Source organism: Ambystoma mexicanum, chromosome 3q (genome assembly GCF_040938575.1).
Source record: "Ambystoma mexicanum isolate Mex_15411 chromosome 3q, UKY_AmexF1_1, whole genome shotgun sequence".
Classification (NCBI taxonomy): domain Eukaryota; kingdom Metazoa; phylum Chordata; class Amphibia; order Caudata; family Ambystomatidae; genus Ambystoma; species Ambystoma mexicanum.
The window spans coordinates 755,253,562-755,276,527 of NC_090926.1; the positions used below are offsets into that span (position 1 = coordinate 755,253,562).

General features: G+C 48.3%; 1 protein-coding gene and 1 pseudogene across 2 annotated transcripts in view; one reads left to right on the forward strand and one right to left on the reverse strand.

Annotated features, from left to right (window-relative positions):
- The window catches only part of UNC13D (unc-13 homolog D), a 2,023,528-nt gene that overhangs the window by 282,378 nt on the left and 1,718,184 nt on the right, over positions 1 to 22,966 (forward strand). The gene's annotated exons all lie outside the window — the stretch shown is intronic.
- Positions 15,908 to 17,480, reverse strand: LOC138582624 (putative serine/threonine-protein phosphatase 4 regulatory subunit 1-like; annotated as a pseudogene).

Here is a 22,966-nt window from a genome sequence, read left to right on the forward strand (position 1 = left end):
CAGTCTTGAGCTCCTGAAAAGAAGTTCTTATTTTATCTGACCACTCAATCAGACTCTTCTCTTTCTGTGCTTCCTTGAGAACTTGCAGCAGGGGCGGAAGGTTCACCAATGCCATAATGGTCTAAAAAATCCCTTTATATGCCTCCTTAGACTTTGGGTATTGCCTAAACCTTGGTAACATTTTTCCTTGTTTTAATTTTATTTGCCCCTACACTTTTCAGTAGCCCCACATCATGGGGATTGCTGGTCCATAAGTGACTCAGCACTTTCTCCAAATCCTCCTTCCAGTATGGCAATGTTTTTTCTCACAGTTAATATAGTCTGTGGTACCTCACTTTGCTCCACAATTACCTGACACCCCAATCTCAAAAACCATTTCACCTCTGTCTTCTGCGTCGTTGAACAATTGCTCATCGGACACGTCTCTAAACGATGAGGTCGGATCAATACACAACACTATGCGCCATCCATCTCCTTCCTCATCGGTGCCTGAAAGAACCACCCTGTCCTTCTTCACACCCACGGCTTCTAGAAGAATGATAACGATAGTCCCTGGCGTTATCTCCTGTGACTCAGCAGACCGGAACAAAAATTATAGGGGTATCCGCCATATCCGACCTTTTATTTTATTTATTTATTTTAAAACTTATTGGCATTCAAGAAAAAACAATGTTCAAATGTTACATTACCATAGGCATAAAAAATTGCAACCATCAAGCGCATCAAGCCATTATATTTAAATAACCAAACAAACTTTTTAACAATAGAACAACGTGTCCACGCATGTTAACTGGGCCTTGTGATCAGCATCATCTTGATCAGGTCACACACTCAAAATCTGCCATGTCTGATCTCGTATTCCAGGTACCCAACTCAACACTATCATTACCCCATTAAAGAATAATGCAGAATGTACTGGCACCCCCCTAGTCGCACTGTTGCTGCAATACGTGGGGAAAAGCACTGCTTCTCTTAATGGGTACAATCCTGGAGTTGAGCATAATATGGCGGCCTTCAAAAATGTGATCGACATATTAAGCTTGCTCATGACGTCCCTTCCCAAAAGCTTCCCTGGAGTATCTTTGCAGTATAACAAGGGAGCAGATAGTTTGATTACCTACCTTGATACACAAATCTTCAGTGTATGGAACTGATAGGACAGCCCCAGAAAATCCCTGTGTTCATTGCTTTGCCTGATAGGGGAAATCCACCTTCTCTAATACAGGATGTCTTGGCCCCTGTCTCGATCAAGAAAGAAAATGGCCCTCATTACGACCCTGGCGGAAAGGTGAAAACGATGGCGGAAATGCAATTCCGCCATCGAATAGCGCTCGTTGCGACTATGACCCGTCACCGGAAAGTACGAAGCCATTAGCGACACCGTAGTGAACGCCAACGCTAACTGCACCAAGCACGCGCGCGCCATGCCAAACCGCAAACACCACCATGGCGCAAGGGTACGCCAATTCCGACCCTAGCGGACATGTACCTAACGCCATCAGGCATGGCGTAATGTACCATTCCGCCATGGCGAGAAGTACGGCATCGCGAATCAACCGTAAACGGCCCCACTGAGTGCCTGTACACCGCTCCCTGCCCACAAAGTACAACTCCCCGTAGGTGCAATGAAGTCACAATGCAACCATTGAAATGTACAAGTCACCCCTGCATGGCAACGAACAAAAGAAACACAAGAGGGGCCAATGGGAGCTGCAGGGCACAGATGGCACGAATACAGAAGCCATCCCAATGGACATGACCACAGTCCCCCACCAAGAAACGCACGCAAACACAGGCACCTGTGACCAGCAATATTCCGAAAAACACATCATTCCACCAGTCCACCTGGCTGACCGGCATCTGTTACACAAAACCCAATCCCCCGCCCCTGAGCATGACAACATTCAAACAGTCATATTGGCAGCCCCCATCCCTGACCTCACTGTGCTTCGTAGGCAAACGCGCCCAGCACAGTACCACGCAACTAAACCCCGAAGCTGGAACCCAATGCAGATCTCCTCACAATACATCGCCCCCCAAATAGGCATATGCCACATCACTTGCAAAGAAAAAAGCTACACGGGCCAAATCAGAATAGAAATTTAATGCACATCAAAGTCACCAAGCCCATACAGCCATCAGGCCATGAACTACAAAACACTAATCACCATTGTGGGCTGCATCCGCAAGAAATGACCAGCCACTACCTGTGTGTCGCCCTGTTCCCCCATGGTACACAGAGCCACATTCACGTACGAAAAGGCAACATGGAAGCGCACAGAACCGCAGGGCCGACCCAATGGGGAGGCACTAGTCCAGCTGAAAGGCCGAAATGTTGCTCCGAGCCACCAGTACTGCGTAAGGGCATGTGGGCCATTGGCGATCGTCCCATAAGATCGTAATGCTGCTCCACCGATTAACACGAAGCAGCAGGTGTCGGGAGTAAAATCCATCTGCAGGAGTGGCATACAGATGGCAGTGGCAAAAGGGGAGGAGATACCTGTCAACCAAAAGAAAAGAACAAGAACAGAATGGCCATCAGAACTGCATTCGAACAACTCACTTCAATGATCACACGAAATCCACAGCCATATGCATGCTAGCCCACTCAAAAGGATCATCACCACCCCAAAACCACTTGCGACTCATGACCATCTATATCGAGGTGCAAACACCATCACAAACGAGTGTACCTGTGCATGCGTCTGTCAAAACATAATCCATCAGATGGGAATGTTAACGTGCATGGACACAAGTGTCTGAGGGCGCGTCGAGACAGGGAGGGCTCAACAAGGCCAGATAGACGATGGTCCCACTATGGCAGCCCTGCATCACATAGCGTAGGGGAGGCGGATAGATCCCAAGAAGCCCTGTACATGGCAAACTCTGTATCAAATCACCTGCCCATGCATCCATTCATCATTCCCTCATCCCGGGATCAAAACGCCTGAATAATTACTCACATAACATTAGAAACATCCATTGAGTCTGTGCGTAATGCAGCCTGCTAAATCCACAGTGCCCCAGCCCGTAATTCCAGTGTTGTGAAGTAACATGAATTTGGGAACGGACGGCCTCATCGCCCACGTAGCTATTGCGCATCCCAAACTATTCATATCAATCATTGCTCCCTCGCCATGGGCCCTGTCTCAAGGACATAGAACAATAGAACGTTATATTTGCAGTCAGACCTGTGGGCATCTCCTCGCCGCTAGCTGGAAACCGAAAGCGCCGCCCTTCGAATTCCTCATTTGCAACATCACGTCGAAAAGGCATCTGTGGCCGTTTGAAATCACTAATTATTCCATCGAGTGCGGCTGTGTGTGAAAATGGCAACTGCCTTCACCCACAAATGGGAAGCCACGCCCGTCGTTGCAACTCGGTACAGTGATGCATGAGGGCCCACCGTTACTCGAGTACTACGTTCCACTGACCCTTCACAAGTCCGTTCGCGACTGCACAGATAGTATGGGAAACAATGGGACCACAGCAGAATGAACATATCAACCAATCTTACACGGCCATCGGGTACAAATACATGATTGCAATAGCAAGATACCATTACCCGATTTGCAGCGTTGTGCGCGGGACGTGCCCGGCCAAAGGGGAGAGCAGTTTGCACAGGTGGAATTAATCACCACAGGTGGAGGCCATACAGCCTGGAAACACATAAATTGCACAGCCAGTCTCCTCCCACAACCACACCGAAATGCTACCGGCAGGACTCGCGATGTTGGCCCTGGGGGACCTGATAGCACTGCAAGTGCTCCGACTCCAAGAAGAAGACGAACAACAACTACAACCAGCCGCACGGAGGAGACGCAGGAGGAGGAGGAGGCCAAGGCAGGGCCAGCAAGGCCCAGCAGCACAGCCACTACCACCACGCAGGCAGCCCGCAATCCCACGCCTCCGAGCACATCCGTTCAACCTCACTGATGAGCAGATCCACACCCTCTACCGTCTGGACCGGGACACCATAGCCGCCATTGTGGACATGACACAGGCTGACCTAGTCAGCATGATAGATAGCCCAACCGCCATCCCACCCCTACTGAAGGTGGTGTCTGTACTACACTTCCTGGCCACAGGCACCTACCAGCACACAGTCGGACAGTTGCATGGCATTTCTCAGCCACTGTTCTCACGGACACTATTGCAAGTGCTCGATGCCCTCCTGCAGCACGCAGACGACTACATCTCTCTACCACGCTCGGAGCAGGAAATTACCAACACAAAAGTGGGATTCCATGCACTTGCCGGCATACCGGGTTGCATTGGTGCCATCGACTGCACCCATGTTGAATTGGTCGTCCCACATGCCATGGAGGCCCAGTACCGCAACCGAAAACAATTTCATTCCCTGAATGTACAAATGGTGTGTGACTCCAACAGGATCATTACGCATTGTTGTGCCCGATTCCCTGGATCAACCCATGATTCTATGGTCTTGAGGAACTCTACAATACCACGCTACATGGAGCGACGCGCAGGGAACAGATCCTGGCTACTCGGTGAGTCTCATTACATGCATGATGATGTGGGGTATGTGAATTGGCAATGACCTTGCAGGAAGGGGGGGGGGGTGTGCGTACGTATCAATGGCATTCCACATCATACGTTTCTCGTCCACATACAGGTGATGCTGGATATCCACTGAAGAGATGGCTCCTCACACCAGTCCGGAACCCACGGGACCAGCATGAGGAGGACTACAACCATGCCCACTCACGTACCCGTGTAGTCATTGAGCAGGCATTCGGCCTACTGAAGGGCCGTTTCCGCTGCCTCAGCAGGTCTGGCGGGGCACTCCTGTACCGCCATGAGAAGGTTGCAAAGATGGTCATGGCATGTGTCATGCTCCACAACATGTGCGTACGTAGAAATGTGCCCATGCCCCCTGACGCAGAACTGCAAGCACCTGATGATGGTCATGATGAGGGTGGGGATGTGGCAGCACCTCATGGAGTCTGCGAGGCACCGGAGGCCCGTGACATTCGTCAGCATCTCATTGATGCATGCTTCTAGCACTCACGCCTGGTGGCTGATACATGGACACGGGACTCGTGGCACTGTGTGTGTCTGGGACATGCACAATATGGACTGTACGCCTATGATGGCCTAGTACACAAAGATCAATGTCCACACATCTCATTGGTTGATCGTGCACTGTTTATGGCATATGTGATATCATGTTGAACACCCTATCGACCCGCCACCCAAGTGAGCCCAACACACCCCCTCCACCCTCCTACCTCCCCCCCGAACACCAGTGTCCAAAGATGCTCATTGTAAGTGGGCTGTCGCTATTGCAAGCCCCCTCTGCGGGTATCAGGGGCACCCCTGCCTGTGGAGCGCAGGTTCCTTCCAGATCTACGTTGGGGGCTGCCCTGGACGGAACTTGCAACGGATGATGTGTCTGCCTGCTCACGTCCATGCATGTCCCTAAGGGTTTGCGAGAGCTCAGTGAGCACACGGCGCACTGCGGCAAGTTCGGCACATACGTCTTTGGACGTCGCATGCAGTTCCCCCCTCAGGCTCTCGGTGCTTCTCTCAATTTGTGCCCTTAGCGTCTCTGTGCCTCTCTCCATTTCTGCCCTAAGTGTCTCAGTTGATGTTTCTATGTCTGCCTTAGTGCCCCCACATTCATCGGCATGGTCCTTGAGGAGTGTGGCCAGTTGCTGCTGTTGTTCGATCAACTGGTCGAGGGACTGTTGCCTCTGCTGGGCCATGGCCATTTGCGGGGGTGTCGCAGAGGGGCTGTTGTCCTCATGTTGCCTTGCCACAGGGCTTGTGGGGGATGGCCAGTCGTCGTCTTGTGGGTGCCCCTGCGTGGTATCCTCATGTTGTACGGGATGGGACAGACAGGGGGATTGGGACAGGTCATGGATGGATCTGACTTCGGCATCCCCGTTTTCTGTGTCCGAGCATGCTGCCATCAATGAGGTGTCGCCTATGGTGCTGCTGCCACCTGAGGCAGTGCCTTCTGTGGCATCCATTGGGGGGACCTGTGGTGGTGGTGGTGTTGTGGGCATGCTGGCTGCTGGGGTGCCTGTTGATGTTCCCTCCTCTGTGCTGCCACCTGATTTGTGCTGCTGCCGTGTCTTGATGCGTGCAGCTGAGGTGGAGGGTCTCTGGCCGTTGGTCTTGGCCCTCTTTGCAGGTGTGCTGGTAGGGGTGTCCTGTAGCTCGTCGTTTGGATCGGACCCTGTGGTGGAGTAAAGGAGGGCGAGGGTTATTGATGGGTCTGTGGGAATTGGAATGGCATTGTATCACATGCATTGGGGTGGTACCTGAGGGTGATTTGGGTCGGGGCCTTGGAGGTGCTTTGATTTGTGTGTGGAGTGAGGGTGCAGTTGTTTGGCAGCCTGCAGTTAGGGTGTGCCTGCTGCACGTGTAGTGCGTGTTTTAGGGGTTTTTAATTATTTATGTATTTATTGTGGGTTTTAACGTGCGCTATCAGGCCGATGTGTGTGGACGTTCTCCTGGACATGTGTTTCTGTTGCACTATGTGGACGCATGGTACTTCACATGGATGGACTGTGTGGATTTGGCATTGTTTTATCTGGTCCACCTACCTGATTCTTCGGATGTCTGCACTCCTTTCTCCATCCCTCCGACTCCCTCTATGCTCTCCATTCCGATGGTGGAGGCACAGATTTCTTCCCAGGGGGTCAACTTGATGGGTGATTCAGGACCTCCCCCGGTGGCTGTGGCGATGTTGCGGTTGGCAGAGAGTATGCTGCGGACGCGTATCCGCAGGTCGTCCCATCGCTTGCGGCATTGCTGTGGGGTGCGGGGTGCGGTCCCCACCGCACTTACCCGCTGTGCCACCAGAGCCCATATGGCCTTCTTGTTTGCAAGTGCCGTCCTGGTCATTTGCGTGGAGAAGACGACGGCAGCATTCTCCTGGAGGGTCTCTGTTAGCACGGTGAGTTCCTCACGGGAGAAGTGGACCTGCCGCTTGCGGTCGCACGCTTTCTTCGCTACTTTTCCCATTTTTCTTGGTTTCGCTAGGGTGGTTGACGGGTTGGGGTGTGTTTCAGGGTGGTGATTTTAGTGGTTGTGTGGTTTTAGTGTTTTTACAGGTGTACGCCGGGATGTTTCCCGTTCCGGGCCCATGTTTTAACTTCCGTTTCCGTATATTTCCGGTCACCGTACTTTCCGGTAGGCGCACACTGCGGTGACCGCTGAGTGGGGTGGCGGTATTGCACCTAGGGCGCCGTACGGCGGCGGTGTGGGCCGTTTTGGGGTCATTTCCGCCATCGCGGACTTTGCACTTCCGCCGTGGCGTGGTGCTCGTGCCCGATGGGTCGGAATGGGCCGCACTTTGCTCCTTCGTGCAATGGCGGAAACGCTATTTACGCTGTGGCGCTCCGGTCAGTCGATTTCCGCCAGGGTCGTAATGAGGGCCAATGTCTGTTTACCTACCTTTACACCTATCCGGGGTTCCTCTTCCGGATCTGTAGTAACAGATAGAATTGGACATGTCAGAGATACCTGTGGGCTGGCCTATTCCTGATACATTTGAGCACCAGGATGCAAAAAAAGGTTTCCTCCGAGTACACTTGCTCCAGTGTAATGGGTGACTGTTCCATTCAGTAGAGTATTCTTCTCCCAAGCCTGTACTGGTGCCTGGGCTGACATGATCGGGGCATGAGTCTGTGTCCTTCCAGTTGCCCGGTTCTGATCAACCTGTATTTGCTGCAATGGTACAGTATTCGGGGCATAGGGCAATACTTGGCCATTCATCTGGAAGGGACCTGTGTTAAAATACTGTGGTCGACTTCGACAATCACGTGACACATGCCCCATTCTTCCACACACCCAGCACTGCACTCCATAGATTCCTCCATACCCCCCTCCCATATGCCCATTGAACCGGACCCCATTCCTCCATATCTGCCGAATAACCCAACGCCTTGCGAAAATCTTCCCCTACCCAGTCGAAATCCTCTCATTGGTCTTGGTCCATGTACATACCCGTCCATCCATGCTTGTCCCATTTCAGAGTCTATTTGTCCTTGTTGTCCTAACTATCCCTGCTGTCCCTCTATGGGGCTGGTATCATTGTCCCCTCTAAACAAATCTTTTGCTAGTTTTTTCTGGACCAGCTTGGCCTGAGCCTTTTGTACCTGGTCCGTACTCTCCTTTTCTTTTTCCTGTCGCCTCTTACAAAAATGCACAATGTGCGCCTGTATCTCTTGCCAACTCTTCGCCTCCATCCCTACGACCTTGTCTAGGTCATGCTGTACTTCTTTAGGAAGTCCCTTTTTCAACATGTGATAAAAAATAGCCAAATATTTGTCCCATCCTTCTCCCGTCTTTGCTCTCCACATCTCTTGAATTAACTGAATGTGGGCAGTGGGATCGTCGTCCAACTTCATTGTTTTTGCCAAAATGGAATTTATGCCTGACGTATCAGGATACATTATCCTCAGTGCTCTAATTATTGAAAGCCGCTCCATCGTGGGTATTCGTGTCTAATTAAATTCCCGGATACCCCGTTTTCTTCCACAACTCGTTGTTACGCTCACCTGGTCTCCTCGGCGGCGTTGAGGCATGGTTGCAGCCCTCCCGGGGGTGAGGTCGCTCGGATCCGACTTCGTCCTCTGCGCTTATGTGGTGACTGGTGGTAATAGTTGATGCTGCTCGGGACTGCTCCTGCATGGAGAATAGGGGCTGTGAGTATGCCAGCTTGTGTGCCTGATCCCCTTTCAGACCCTTTTTCCCAAACCGTGGTACCCGTGGGATGCGCTGTCCCTGGAAAGCTCCCCTGTTGATTAGTTTTGGCGAGCAATCCATCCTGCTGCTTCTGGCAGGGGCGCTTGTATGATCTCGACTGTGTTGCTTCACTGGTCCCTTGCACGTGGTAGTCCAGTTCTGCTGCGACTAAGCCACTATACTTTAGGTAAGTGTTCCTGTTTGCCTTCGTCTTTCCTCGTCTATTTTTGTTGTACTGTAAAGTTCGTTGTCTTGTATTGCTGTCCGTTCCACTTTTGATGTTTGCTCTTTTGCTTTCTTCCCTTGCAGGTGATGTTGCCGGCCCGGCAGAAGCTGCGGAGCTCGAGGCAGCAGCCGGAGGGAATGAGGAACGAAGCTGCAGTGGTATAGTAGCTGGTAAGTTGTTAACTAGGGGGTGCGCGGGGTTCAAATGCGGCGCGGCCCTACGACAGATGTTCTTACCTTGTCTTCTTCACAGGGTCCGAGTTTGTGGATGCGGATGGCGGAGCTGCAGTGTCAGGATCAAGATCACTGGATGTCAGGAGATGAGTCTGCAGATGAAGCGATGAAGCACCGGTTTTCTGGAGGTGAGTATGCATGAGTACGCCTGGTTTCAAAGGTAAGAAAACTGGTCCAAGCAGCGGTGAGCGTCACGTTGCATGCAAGTGCATAGTAACGTGAAAGCTCCGGCCTTTTTGATGGAGCAGCTTATAAAGCTGAGCTTCTGAAGCCATGCCCACCAGGTTCAGCCTGCCTACCACACCCTGCCATACCCGATGAGTCAGCACATGAAGACCAGGCCTAGGGAGCCACACCCGATGAGTCAGCACATGAAGATGTTCTCTGGAATAAAGGCTTTCAGCTCCTGGAAAATTCTTGTAAAATAAAAGCACTCCTGCAGTGAAATAAAGTAAAAGCACTCCTGCAGTACAATAAAGTGTTCCTGCTCACATCTCTCTATGAGCCTGGCGCCAAAGGTGCCAAGACTGAGTCCAGCCAGGGCTCCTGTGTTTATGACTCCGAAAGGGACATAAGTGAGTCAAGTGACCCATTGCCCCATCACTAGATGGTGTGGTTGTTGTGTTCTGGGGCCTCTGGCCATGACAGGCCCCAGAACACATTAAGGCCATGAAAAGGGTTTTCATGTCCCCAATTGCCAGCATGACACCAACGGTTTGTTTTTCTAGAGCATAAATCTACTTCCCTGCCCCTGCAGTGAGTAAAGGAAGCGTCTTCATTAAGTTATTCCGGTCCATGTGCGACCATGGGACGTAATATGCCCTCCCCTGACTCTTCTGGAGTAGTGGGTCTTGAGTCACTTTTGTTTTTTCAAGGGCTTCCCATAGCTCTCCTCGCCCCTCTTCCTTTGGCCATGCGGATTCCACAGTGCATCCGAAGACCCCATGGCATATTTTGAAAAGTCATAACTAGAGCAGGAGGTGTAACCTCTGTTTCCTGTCTGCCCTGCTTCTTGTCCGTTTCCTAGTCATCCTCCTCTGTCCCTTCTATAACATCCCCTGATCATTTTGGGGGGATAATCACACCCTCTCTCTTCTCCTTCATTCTAAGTCTACATCTATAGTGGTGCTTTCTTTTTCCATGTCCACACTTACTCTCTTTTTTTTGTTTTAATAACTCTGTTTATTGAATTTAAACAACAGAACATAAGGGACGTATGAGAATAAGACATGAATCAGCAGTATACATGTTGAAGGCAATCGTCCATATCAACAGGGCCCGTAGGGCCGAGGACCAAAAGACAACAATAGGACCAGGCAGGCAAACAAGGCAAGCAGCACTATCGGTGCACCCCCACCCGCAGAGCTTATTGAGCATCTAGCCATTTAACCCATATTTTTTCGAATTTGCGGGGGCTGCCCCTTACATTATAGATTCGGCGCTCTAAGGTTGCGCATCTGTCCAGCTCGTTACTCCATCGGTTCAGGCTCAGTGGTTCGGCCGATCCCCAATTGGCCGCTATAAGTCTTTTGCCCGCCCACAACGCCGTTGCCAAGAACATTTTCTCATATTTGGACAGGTCTACTTCCCCACCCGATGCCCAATAGTACCATCTTGGGGTCCCTGGGAATTGGTGTCACCAACTTACTCTCTTTTTAACAGATTTATCGAGCCGTACGAGAATCTGACCATGCCTCCATCTTTCTCCCTCTGCTTCCTGTGTTACTCTCTGTAATCTGTCCTCTATCCTGGAACCGGAGGGCAATTATCCCCTCGTTGACTTCTTCATGCCTGCTTCTTACAATCCTCTCGCTCTGGCTCTTCTGGTCCCAAGTTTAACGCTGATTTAAACTTAAGATAGACTTCTCTTCTTTCCTCTTCCTTCGAGGCCCGCCAACAACCTTTACTAAAGAAGGCATTACCCTTCTGCTTCCCTCATATTCCTATCTCTCAAAAGTTGGTGCAGGCGGAGGTGTTACTCCGGACCGTCAAGTAACCCCCGGAGTAGTTACTGGAGAATATGGAGGTTCAAACTCTGGATTTGTACACCCTTCTACAGGCGACAAAGGATAGTACCCATATGGGGGTGGTGAATAAAAAAAAATTCCTATGCCTTCCTTCCTTGCCCCTTCTTCCATAGCCATGACCTCCTGGGCCTTCCCGCCCTTCTCATATAACCTACATAGCTCAAAGAGCTATGGTTGCTTCTCCAAGTCGCTTCTCCAAGCAAGGAGTTGGTGGTAGATCTCTTTCTTCGGCTGGGGCCTCCCTCTGGAACAGCCTCCCTGCCACTTGAGCAGAACCATAGTCGGTTCCAGAAGCACCTGAAGATCTTCCTCTTTGCTTCTGCTTTCTCTCCTCCTCTCCCCTGCTGAACTTGTGACTGAAAGTGCACTGGTCACCTGGCTACCCTCTGATCTCGGGCCCAGGTCTCCTCTCCTGCCAGCTGCACACCCGCACTGCCTCCCGTGCAACCCCTGCACTTGGGGGCTGTTACTGTATCCCTTTAGTCCCCCCAGCTCTTGACACTTGATGTCTGCACTTACCCCTACACGTGCCAATAGCTGGCCGCACTTTTATTGTTTGTATTATTGTATTTATTCTTTACTGTTGATCCTATGTATTGCACTGCCCCCTCTTCCTTCCCCCTGCATTTTCCTTTCTCCCCTGCACTTGTGCGATCTCAATGTCACCTGGCCTAGTAAGATCATTGTCTTTGTCTTCCCTCTGTTCCCCCTCCCTTGCCTTGTCACGCCTTGAAACACTTGTGTATAGGCATGTTATAAATGCCATATCATAAGATATTCAGTCTACTGTCCAATTTCGACCCCTTATGTTTGGTCCCTAAGAAAGTACACAGATTTTCTAATATATCCTTATGTCGGACCCCTCACTAGGACACTGGTTAAAAATTTTACCCTTTGTTTCCCTCAATCATTCCTGATACTTCAAACATTTTATTTTATGTCCGGGGAGCACTTGGCATAAATGATTTAATGGAGTTTAAATGTTTCAACAAAAATCCCCCAAATCCCAATGTTATTAAAGAAAACCCCAACCCGTCAATACAAAAATGACTACCCAAAAAATCCTTTTTTTGTCCCTTAGAAGATTTTCCCCACAATCACTCTCTGCACACTTGCTGCTTTATCATAACCACCTCAATAATTATGTATTCCTCAACCGTGCACAAAAGACAACATCTTATTAAAACACGCCAGCCCAAATTCTTTCCATTCCTTTGAGATTTCATCTTCACTCGAGCATAGAAGGAGCACAATGTTTTCCACTACAACTCGGCTGTATATCTTACTCTTTTCACTAGTATGGCCCTTTCAACTACAGAGCCATCTTCCCCGAAACCACCAGAGGAGACGCACAGTATGTTAGACTAACCAAGAAACTCGAGGTGTTGGGGGCTCCCGCGCAATTAGCACAAGTAAAGCCTTACCAAGATATGCTTCAGAAAGGTACCTACGGGTTGTCCTATCATAAAATGCCACCTCACTCTAAAGTGAGGGCTCCAAGTGTATCGAGCTCCCCACGCGTAACAAACTGCGCTAAAAGACTACACCTCTAAAATAACCAACTAGATATAAAAAAAAGTTTTAACGACATAAAATGATACATACACTTTCTAAACACATTCACTCTTTAACCTGCTTAGTCCCTTCTAATGCCACAAATACATTTCTTGCCCTACCTAAAAATCCTTTTTTTCTTCTTCTATTAAACCCCATTTGGTTTACCTCACAAAGATGCACTTACATGGACGTCGAAACCTTGAAGCGCTCCGAACTGGTGCTCCCCCAATCGGTTCTGCTTCACAGCTAGGCTATGGGACTTCTGCCTCGGACCAGACAGGCCTCTTGGTGCCTAAAAACTGCTTCTTTTTCGTGCACGAGCTGGTCCCTGCAGTGAAGGACCACAGTCGAGCTGGACGAACAGGAGGCCCTCAATATTTCCATAAAGTAAGTTTATTGTACAACAGCCGGTAGGGGGGGGGGTAAATGACATCTAAGAGTCAAACTAACTCTGGTCTCCCATAACCACACAAAGAACACATATTATATACAGTTTACAACAGTTAATACACTCCCCCAGATTGCATTACAAAGTCATCCCCCAAAACATGATTGGTTGCCCTGTACAGAGAAATCTCAAACCCACATAGTTCATAGGACACAGACATTATAACACAATCCCCTAAAATGTATAATTACAAGGTTTACATTTTCAACACACCCCTTCACAAAAGCCTCTCCATATTTGGTGGCAGCCTTGCCTCTTTGTTACAAAATAACCGAATTCCTATTAATGACTCATACAGGCCTACCCAAAAAATACCTAAGCACATGAGGACGAGAGAAAGACATGTAGATTCCCTTTTGACCTATTCATGTTTGCTAATCGCATTTCCCAGACCTGTCCGGTGTCCGATTTTTATGATTTCTACGTGGCTCACCTTTTCCTATTCACATGAGTTCCACCCACTCTCTGACAACACAATCGTTCTCTGTAATGTATTACTACTGGTCTCCGCAAAAGTGCCCCAGGAGAGCCACCTGCTTCAAACAACCTCATGAATTCCCAAGATGCTTATCTCTTACAACAATCAGCTCTCCAGTTGACCAGAGATCATATCTTCCCTTGCCCTTCAGCACTTGAGCCATCTGCAAACTGACCGCAACCACCCTGTTGACCAGCTTATGAAACCTGTTCCCTGACTGCTGACGTGCATTTGCAAACCTTTGCCTGATGGCGGAAACACCCTTCTGATTGATGCACAATGCGGAGACCCATGATACACAGACCCATTTCACCTCATATATTTCATATCTTTTACTACATTTGAAAAACACTTCCCATACATGTGTACCATTATGTGTGCATTTTATACCTATTCTGATCTCCTCTCATGACCACCATTCATACAGTTAAACTCCCCGTGCACCTATTGATCGCCTGCCTTACCTGAGTGTGGAGTGGCCCTCCATTTGACAATGTTTCATCGTTATGTTTCTACGCGCATGCAAATCTATAAATGCATCGCCTCTACACAAAATAACCTAAATGTAACACTTATCCCATTTACCATAAATATTGTAATATTTGTAGACATTTGCGCAAGTGACAGAAATGACAATGACGTGTCCACCCCTCCCCAGTCAAAGGTATAGCGCGCAAAGTTTGAATTATTCGGATTTCCCAACACTTAGCATACAAGCACATCTTTGAATCTGTCCTGGTCATCCAGCTGACATTTTCCATTGCATGGCTGAGTGTTAGTAAGGAATGGTTTGGGTTTATACGGAGTGTCAGGCAATCCTCTATGAGGGTTGCTTGTGCTCAGGAGGGATCTCAGACTATCATCGCTGTGCATAAACCAAACAGCTCAAGTTTGGCTGACAGGGCACAGGGTGGATTTAAAAGGAGCTGATGAAATATTCAGTGTCTTTTATCATGCTTTAGAGAACTCCTGAATTCAACACAAGCTCTGGGTAGGAAGGTCTTCTAGAAGAGGTGGAAGGAGGAGTGCAGAATGATTCCAATTTCGTGTTGTGAGGTGTGATCTCTTCAAGAATGCAAGAGAGTCTTTGCAGTAGGTTAACAGGATTATTTGCGATTACCATCTCAGGCACTTATTTCAGATTGCTGGTGTCAACCAGAGGGCATTAAGAGAACCCACCCTATTTGAGTGCTTGATCTTGGGAATCTATAACCTTCTTGTTCACCAAAAGCAAGACATGTGGTACCAGGTTTGGGGATGTTGTTTCAGAAAGGCTGAGTGGGCAAACATTAACACGATTTTGAAAGTCTCACTGATTCCAGCAGTGTATCTTTTCTGCACCATAAATGTCTGTAATTTTGACTCCTCATCATCAAAAAACAAGTATGTGCTTTCTTCTAGCATGGATTAATTAGCTGTAATCATCTCATTTTGAGAGTCTATGCTCTGAAATGAACTGGCCTTGGAGAGCTTAGCTGCTTTTTCAGGTGACTCGTGGAAGAAAAATGTGTTCTTGTTTTCATCTTCCAAACTGAGGAGTACCTCTTGCGATGGAGTCACTTTGCTCTGCTTGGTCATTCTTGTTTCATGGTTACTCACAGAGTCCAGCTGAGCAGCACTCAATTCTGCAGTCAGCACTTGGACCTGAGCTTGAACATCAGGATCATCCATCTGCTCTTTCAAACTCTCGAACCTTACGAATCTCGCTGCTGGCTACATAAATCTCTTCACTATCTTGCTCCCCCTATCTCTCCTTTCTCATTTCATTCTACACTCCCTCCCGCTCTCTCCGATCTGCAGATCTCTTCCTTCTCTCTGTTTCCCCGTCCCCATGTGCCTCCTCTCGTTTTCGCTCCTTGCCCCCCTCCACTGGAACTTCCTTCCTCTCTCTATCTGTTCCATCCCCACGTATTCCTCCTTTCGTGTCTCCTTGAAATCTCTTCATCTCCACTTCCCTCCCTGACACTCTTATCCCTGCTTCCACCTTCCCCTCTCATCCATTTTACCCTCCTCTTCTTACCTCTCTCTCCCTACTGCGTTCCTCTTAAGTCCCCTCTCCTCCTCTCTCGTCCTCAGCTCATTCCTCTTCCTGTTTCCCACTTCCTCCCCCTTCCCCACCCTCTCCTCCCTCGTTTATCTTCACTGGCAACACTGGCAAATTGTTCTACTTACTGTATTACTGGTTTGATTCATACTTTGTAATTGCTCCTACTGTTGTTATTGTATCCTTGTTGTTGTAATGTAAAGTGCTTTGGCGTAAAGCGCTATATAAACACAATAAACATAAACATAAGCATTGCAGAGCTCTACAGCCCGAGTGGTGTTCTCGTCGCCGTCCTCGCCATCTGGCTGAAGCAACTTCAAATCCTGGCTGATATCCGGCAAAAGAGGCCGCCAGTAAAGAAATGAGCTAAATGCGTCCTTGCAATGTTCAATGATTGGAGTAGTGCTGCACATGCCAGGACGTGGCCACTCACCAGTCCCTCTGATCTCTGGTGCTGCTGTATGAACAATACAAGGCAGAACCTTAGGGCTACCAGCATCTGTGCAAAGAACCCTTTCCCCTTTCACATGAATGCAGGATTGCCCAGAAGACTGTGGGCCATTTTTCTCCATTGGCGGTTCCTCGGTTTCTTGCTGCGTCTTCATTTTGTCAACTCCTTCTGAACAGCACCTGGTGGAATCATCTGTACAATTCTCGCTACAGTCTAAAGTCAACAAGTCTTCCGATGCTGGGCGAATGCTCAGAATACCGTCCTCTTTGATATGCAGGCCAGCACTCGAAGGGTTGGCAAAAGTAGAAATAAATGGACGCAGAGACTGGAAAGCAGCCTGGCGAACCCATCTGCAGGGGTCACTGATCAGATTGATAAAGAGAGGGGAGAGCATGGTCCGTCAGATCTTGACAGAGGTTGTGTAGGACAGAGCCATGAAGCATTCTGCACAGGCTTTGCGCAAACCCCACATGCTATCAGAGCATAGCTCCAAAAAATTCGGTATCAAGAACTTTTCTGTGGCTTCTTGTACTGAGGCCCACGGGCATGTTGGCTCGTTACAAAAATAAAAATAAATAAATAAATAAACTGTGATACAAACATCACCAAAGTTAGCAGCACAAGCCTTGCGGACTTGGAATAATTTCCCATCACTGCAGAGATAACAGAAACTGGGCAGGAGCATCTGTTCCACAGTATCCCAGCTCATCATGGAGTCATCTTACAAATTATATTCACAGCTTCCACTTTGCACTCATCATCACTGTCTGGAGACAAAAGGTCAAGCAGAATAGGGCACTGTCAATTTGGTCAATGAATTCTTGGTCAAGTAACATCAATAAGGCTTCCTGACTTGCTTTTCTAACCTGGTTGTTTGGGTCTGTGAGGTATCTCAGAACAATGGGCATGAGGTAATCGGAGAATGCCATAGGGAAGTTCGGTCGGCTCTCTTGCAGGAAAAGGGCGATGGGTGGTATTTGTTCCATCAATTCTGTCCACACTGAGGGCTTTGCATGTTCTGAGAGCCTGACTACTATCTTCATCACTGTCAGGAAATCTTCTTCATTGCTTCTGAAATCCCGGAGCATGTCCAGAAGACCTCAGGCAATAATCTGTCTGTTGAATATATTATCGCTGAAGGCGTACTTCTCCAGGCGAGCTAGTGGAGTCAGGTTATCCTGTACTGGGATGTCTAGAAATGTTGTGATTCACATGTTATCTGGCCCATAATCTTCAAACCCAAAGTCATTAAGGTCATCTTGTAAGTCCACAAAATACAGATGGATCACAGCCATCTTGAAAGTGACATGTCTACAAATTACCCACTGAGCCCTCCATGATTGAATAGGATAGATCTGTTGCTTCATCCCATAATGTATACTATCAGTGTGTGTCCTTTTCTCTTTTGGATGGAAGACCGTGCATCTTTGCAACCCCTTAATATCTTGTTCCTTGTCCAGGCCTTCTGTTAAGTTGTACCTCTACTTTAATCTAGTATTGGCATGGTGCCCTCAAAAGGGATGGGAATATAGACCCTATCTCCGGTGCCTAATCATAAAATTTCCAATAATCCTTTATCGCATTTACCTGGCTCTTGTGGGTATCCAAACTAACCCAGGACTCTTATTGGTGTCCCCAAGACCAGGTTTATGTTCCAGGTCTAGTTGATGCCTATAATGTGTGGAGAAATGTGCTTTCAGCAGCCAAAGTGGCCTCCTTCTAAAAACAGACATTCAGTCGCTGGGTACCTTAATGAAGTTTATATCTTCAGAGGCTTTTAGGTTTACAAACGTCGTTGAAAAGTTAACCCTCCTACTACAAAGGTCTTGGCATTGTTGATTGTTCTCCCTTCCTACCACCACTCCTAAATCAGCTACTGCACTGACAACTGCACTGCTTCATCCTCCCGGTCCTGGGCAGAGGTGGGGATGTCCGATCCTTGGCCTCCGAGTGTACAATGATTCTTCTCGAAGGTGCGCCAGTGTGTTTAGGTGTTACTGGTGACTGGAGGAAATTTTTGTTGGGCTACTGAACGTTTCCACAAGCAAAGTCTGTTTGCTCTTTCTATCATCTGGAGGAGGACTTTTAAACAGCAGCACACGCTGAGCGTGCGGTGTGCGCAGTGTGTTTAGGTGTTTGAGAGATCGGGATTCGGAAATTCCGCTCATCCTCCCCACCTCCTGTGGACACAGACAGCTGGGGCAGCAGAGGTCGAGGATACCCATTCCACTGCTCTCATACACGCCTCTGTAAGAGACTCAGCGGTACTACTGTTGTACTTTAACATCTTCTCGAAGTTGATGATCATATGATCAAAGGAGTGAAAGAAGTAGAGAAAAGCATACTGTTCTCTTGTGCTTAGCCAACATAAGGCACAGAGCACATAGCTCTACAAGAGAAACCTTTTTCTGCCTCTATCCAACCCCACTGCCCAGTATTTCATTGCCTATGATGTATTAAATGGTAGTAAGAAGACAGCTAATTCAGCCTCTCTCTCTCTCTCTTTTTTTCCCCTCTCTCTCTGTCTCTCTCTCTCTCTCTTTCTCTGGCCAATTGTAACCTAAAAGTGCCCTTGCCTGGCATGTTCTATAAGCCCTCCCTGTAGGTATAAAGAATTCCAGCCACGCTAAATGTAGCCAAGCATACAGGTTTGTTTATTGAAAGTTTGTCTCTCACCAAGTGTTCACGGCGGCTACAGAGCAGCAGCTTGGAGTAGATTGGCACAGGTAGATTGGCTGCATTCCACCTACATTAGCACAGAGGAACAAGGGTTGGAATTTGACATCTACTTTAATGGGAGCAAGCTTTTTTGCAACCCATACAGATGACCGTTTTATGAAATGTAAGTTGGTGGCTTGGAACCTTGTGCCCCTTGCTGTTACTTTGACTAACCTTCCTGCCAAATATTTTCAGGGCTAGTCTTTTCAGCGACTAATCTATAATGGGGTGTTGTGGCTTCACCAACAGGATGCATCACCTAAGAAAGACTTGTATGTCAGTGGGAGTATGCAAAATAAGTAATCTAAGGTATTTTTCCCAATATTTCGCAAATAAGGAAATGGAAAACAGACTACTACCATCTCCTGAAAGTCGGGGAACATGCCGCTACATTGTGGTTTGAGGGAAATAGAAGGACCAATTTGTCCGAGGAGCTTTTCCACTCCACTCGAGTCTGTTGCTGGTCCTCAGCAGTTGCTACAGCCACACTTATAGCTTACCGTGTCAGTCAACATCTAAATATCTTCCCTCGCTTTCTTCTGGCACAAAGATGCGGCAGGCCTTCTCTCATTCAGACATCTTTTTACTCCCTGTTGTATGGTATGGTGGTTCCAAAAATTGCAGGATCGGTTTGATTTGTGTGTGCAAACAATACCTTATAAATGCCTCAGGATGAGAATTTCTCAAATGCAGCTGGCCTCCTTTTGGACCGTGGAGTCTGATTTTCAATCTTCTGGAGTGTCATCTTGGACAGATTTGACAGGATCCTGTTTGAGTCCACCTGCTAGTAGAGAGCCCATTTGGCTAGCAAATTCTCAGATTAGCATCATCACTGACACATTGATTTATGGAAGGAGTGCTTCTCTTGGTTAGTTGAAAATTCATAAACTACTGCACATTGTAACGCTCACCTGACTCCCACGGAGGCGCTGGCCTGGTTCGCGCTGCTGTGACCTCTTCTAAGGTGATGCGCAGGGTTCGGAAGACGGGCTGGACCGGGCCCCCAAATCTGGCTTGTCTGGCTCGCAGAAGTATCCTTCTGTAGGTGAAAATAGGGGATTAACTGTCTGCGGGGTAATGCAATCAGCCTCCCACTTTCCCCTCTCACCCTCCTCGAAACCCTTCTGTGATTCCTCGTAGCGTCTCACCTTAGGGTCTGGAAGGACGAGCTCTCCATCCTGCTTCTGATGCAGGGGCGGGTTGGTATCCAGTTACTTCACTGGATTTTCGGATTGGTGAGAACCAAACTTGCTTGGCTTCCAGGTAAGTGTTTTGATAAGAGGTTCCCCTTGTGTCCATGCATTAATGTACTAATGCTAGTGTCTTTTTCCCCATAGGGGCCGGGGTACGGAATGCCGGGGAACAGGCACCGACCCGAGATGAGAGGTGAAATCCTTGTAGAAATCAGGTAAGTCTTTAATGAGCGTTTTTTGGTAATGTCTTTTCATTCGCTCATTAACGCTGATGTCTCTTTTTCCCCTTAGGGGCCGGGGTCCGGAAATGCCAGGATGCGGCGCGGACCCGAAATGAAGAGGGAATGAATCAACAGGTAAGTCTTAACACGGAGATTTAGCTTTCCTTATTCCCTTCTCTCTCTCACCTTTTGTTCTGGTCTTTTTCTCCCTAGGCGCTGGGGCGTGACTGCGAATCCGGATGATCGCTGCTGAACATGGAAGCGCCCTGTAAAGGTGAGTGGAATGCGGCGCTGCAGCGATCGACGCGATGAGCTTTTAAATAAAAGTCTTCCTTTTCAGGATTGTCGGCGAGATGTCTCCGGGATGCGGATTTAGCAGGTAAGGACTTTTCCTTCTTCTGTTCTCTTCTTCTCTTCCTTTGCAGGTGATCCAGGATGCTGGCAGGCGTGGCAGAAGTCAGGATGCAGGAGCAGACACGGTGAGCGTCCAGCTGCTAGATGCAGAACAACGCGAAGCACGTGTGGCTGTTCGGGTGGGGTTTAAATAGCCTTGGAAGAAGTTCCAGGTATGTATCCTTCCTCCAATCAGGTATGTATCCTTCCCCGACCACGCCCGGATGGTAAATTAGTCCCAAAGGTAAAGTAGTTCCTTTTAGGCCTCAAGGAGGCAGCGTGGTCTGCATCAGGTAAGTGCACCCAAGCACTTCCATAATGAGCCTGGCGCCTATGGCGCCAGGACTGATGTCTTTTATGAGCCTGGCGCCATAGGCGCCAGGACACTGTCCAAAGGGCCCCTACATGGGGTTGCTGGGTCCTTCCTTGGGGACTGGATGTCTGCTTTCGGGGACGCAGGGGTTGAACCGGCTCCCCGGGAGCGGGCATCATGACAGCACTCCCCCCCAAGGCCCCTCCCAAGGTTGTTCCCTCCGGGGGTTTTGGTTTGTCAGGGAAGAGTCGGTGGAATTTCCTGACTAATCGAGGTGCATGCACATGGTCGCTGGGTTCCCACGACCTCTCCTGAGGTCCGTACCCCTTCCAATCAATTAGGTAGAACAGTTTTGACCTAAACATTTTTGAGTCTAAAATGTTCTTCACTTCGAATTCGGGCTCCCCATCTATTAGAATAGGTTCTGGAAGTTTGAGTAGTCGGGTTCCGGGTACCACTGGTTTCAGAAGTGACACATGAAAAACAGGGTGAATTCGCATACTAGCTGGTAAATCAAGTTTAACAGCCACTGGGTTAATTATTGCCGTAATAGAATAAGGTCCCAGATATTTTGGGTTAAAAGTTCGAGGCCCTTTGAGTGGTAAATGTCTGGTAGCTAACCACACTTGATCCCCAATCTGATACGATGTAGATCAGCATTCTCCTTGTATTTTCTCTTGGCTTGTTGTAAATGCGTAGTTGCCTCTTTGAAGGCTTGGGTAATTGTAGAATGCAGATGTTCTACTGCAGGCATTCCGAGGTTCTGAGGTGAGTCAAGGTTTGAGGTTCGAGGGTGATGCCGAAACAAAGTATAAAAAGGACTGTGGCCAGTTCCAGAGTGTACCGAATTATTATATGCGTATTCGGCTATCCAAAGAATGTCTTTCCAGTTGCTTTCAGATTGCTGTAACATACACCGTAAGTATTGCTCAAGGGTCTGATTGTCCTCTCGGTCTGACCATCGGTCTGAGGGTGGTGACTGGTCCATAATCTTACGTCGATCTGCGCCATTTGACAACATTTGCGCCAGAAGTGGGAAATGAATTGGCTTCCCCGGTCAGAGATTAGTATAGATGGGAATCCATGTAGCCGAACAATATTTTCGAGGAATTCTTTGGCTAGGACAGAAGTTGAAGGTAAACCTTTCAAAGGAATAAAGTGGGCCATTTTAGAAAACAAATCCACAATTACCAGAATAGTATTGTACCCCAAACAAGGAGGCAGGTCCGTAATAAAATCCATTGATAGGGTGTGCCAGGGTGCTGGCGGTATGTCTAGAGGTTGAAGGAGACCGGCTGGTCTTTTCTTTTGACTTTTATTTTGGACGCAAACACCACAGGACATCACAAAAGATTTAACATCTTTTGGCCAAGAGGGCCACCAAAATTGTCATTTCACCTTTTCCTCTGTCTTGGCAATACCGGGGTGTCCCTCTATTAATGCATCATGATAACCGGAAATAACTAGTTCGTGTAATTCCTTATGTGGCAGGAATAAGCGTCCTTGGAAATAAGGTAAACCATTATCGATGGTAAAGTCTGATCCCTTTTGTATCCAATCCTGTAAGGTTGTAGGGTCCAGGAGTTGTTTCACTCTGGCTTGAATGTCTTCAAGCGTCTGTAACAAAGTCATGCCTAGAATCCTCTGTTCGGGAATTATTGGTACTGGTTCTGAGTTTGTATCAGATTCTCCCATTCCAATTCGGGATAAGGCGTCTGCTTTGCCATTCTTGCAGCCAGGTCGATAGGTAATCATGAAATCAAATTCAGCGAAAAACAAAGCCCATCGGAGCTGCCGTGATGACTGAGCCTTGGCGGTTTTCAAATACTGTAAATTCCGGTGATCAGTGATCACTGTGATGGTATGTCGAGTGCCAAGCAGATAATGCCGCCAGGCTTTAAAAGCGGACTTAATGGCTAACAGTTCTTTGTCCGTGATTGCAT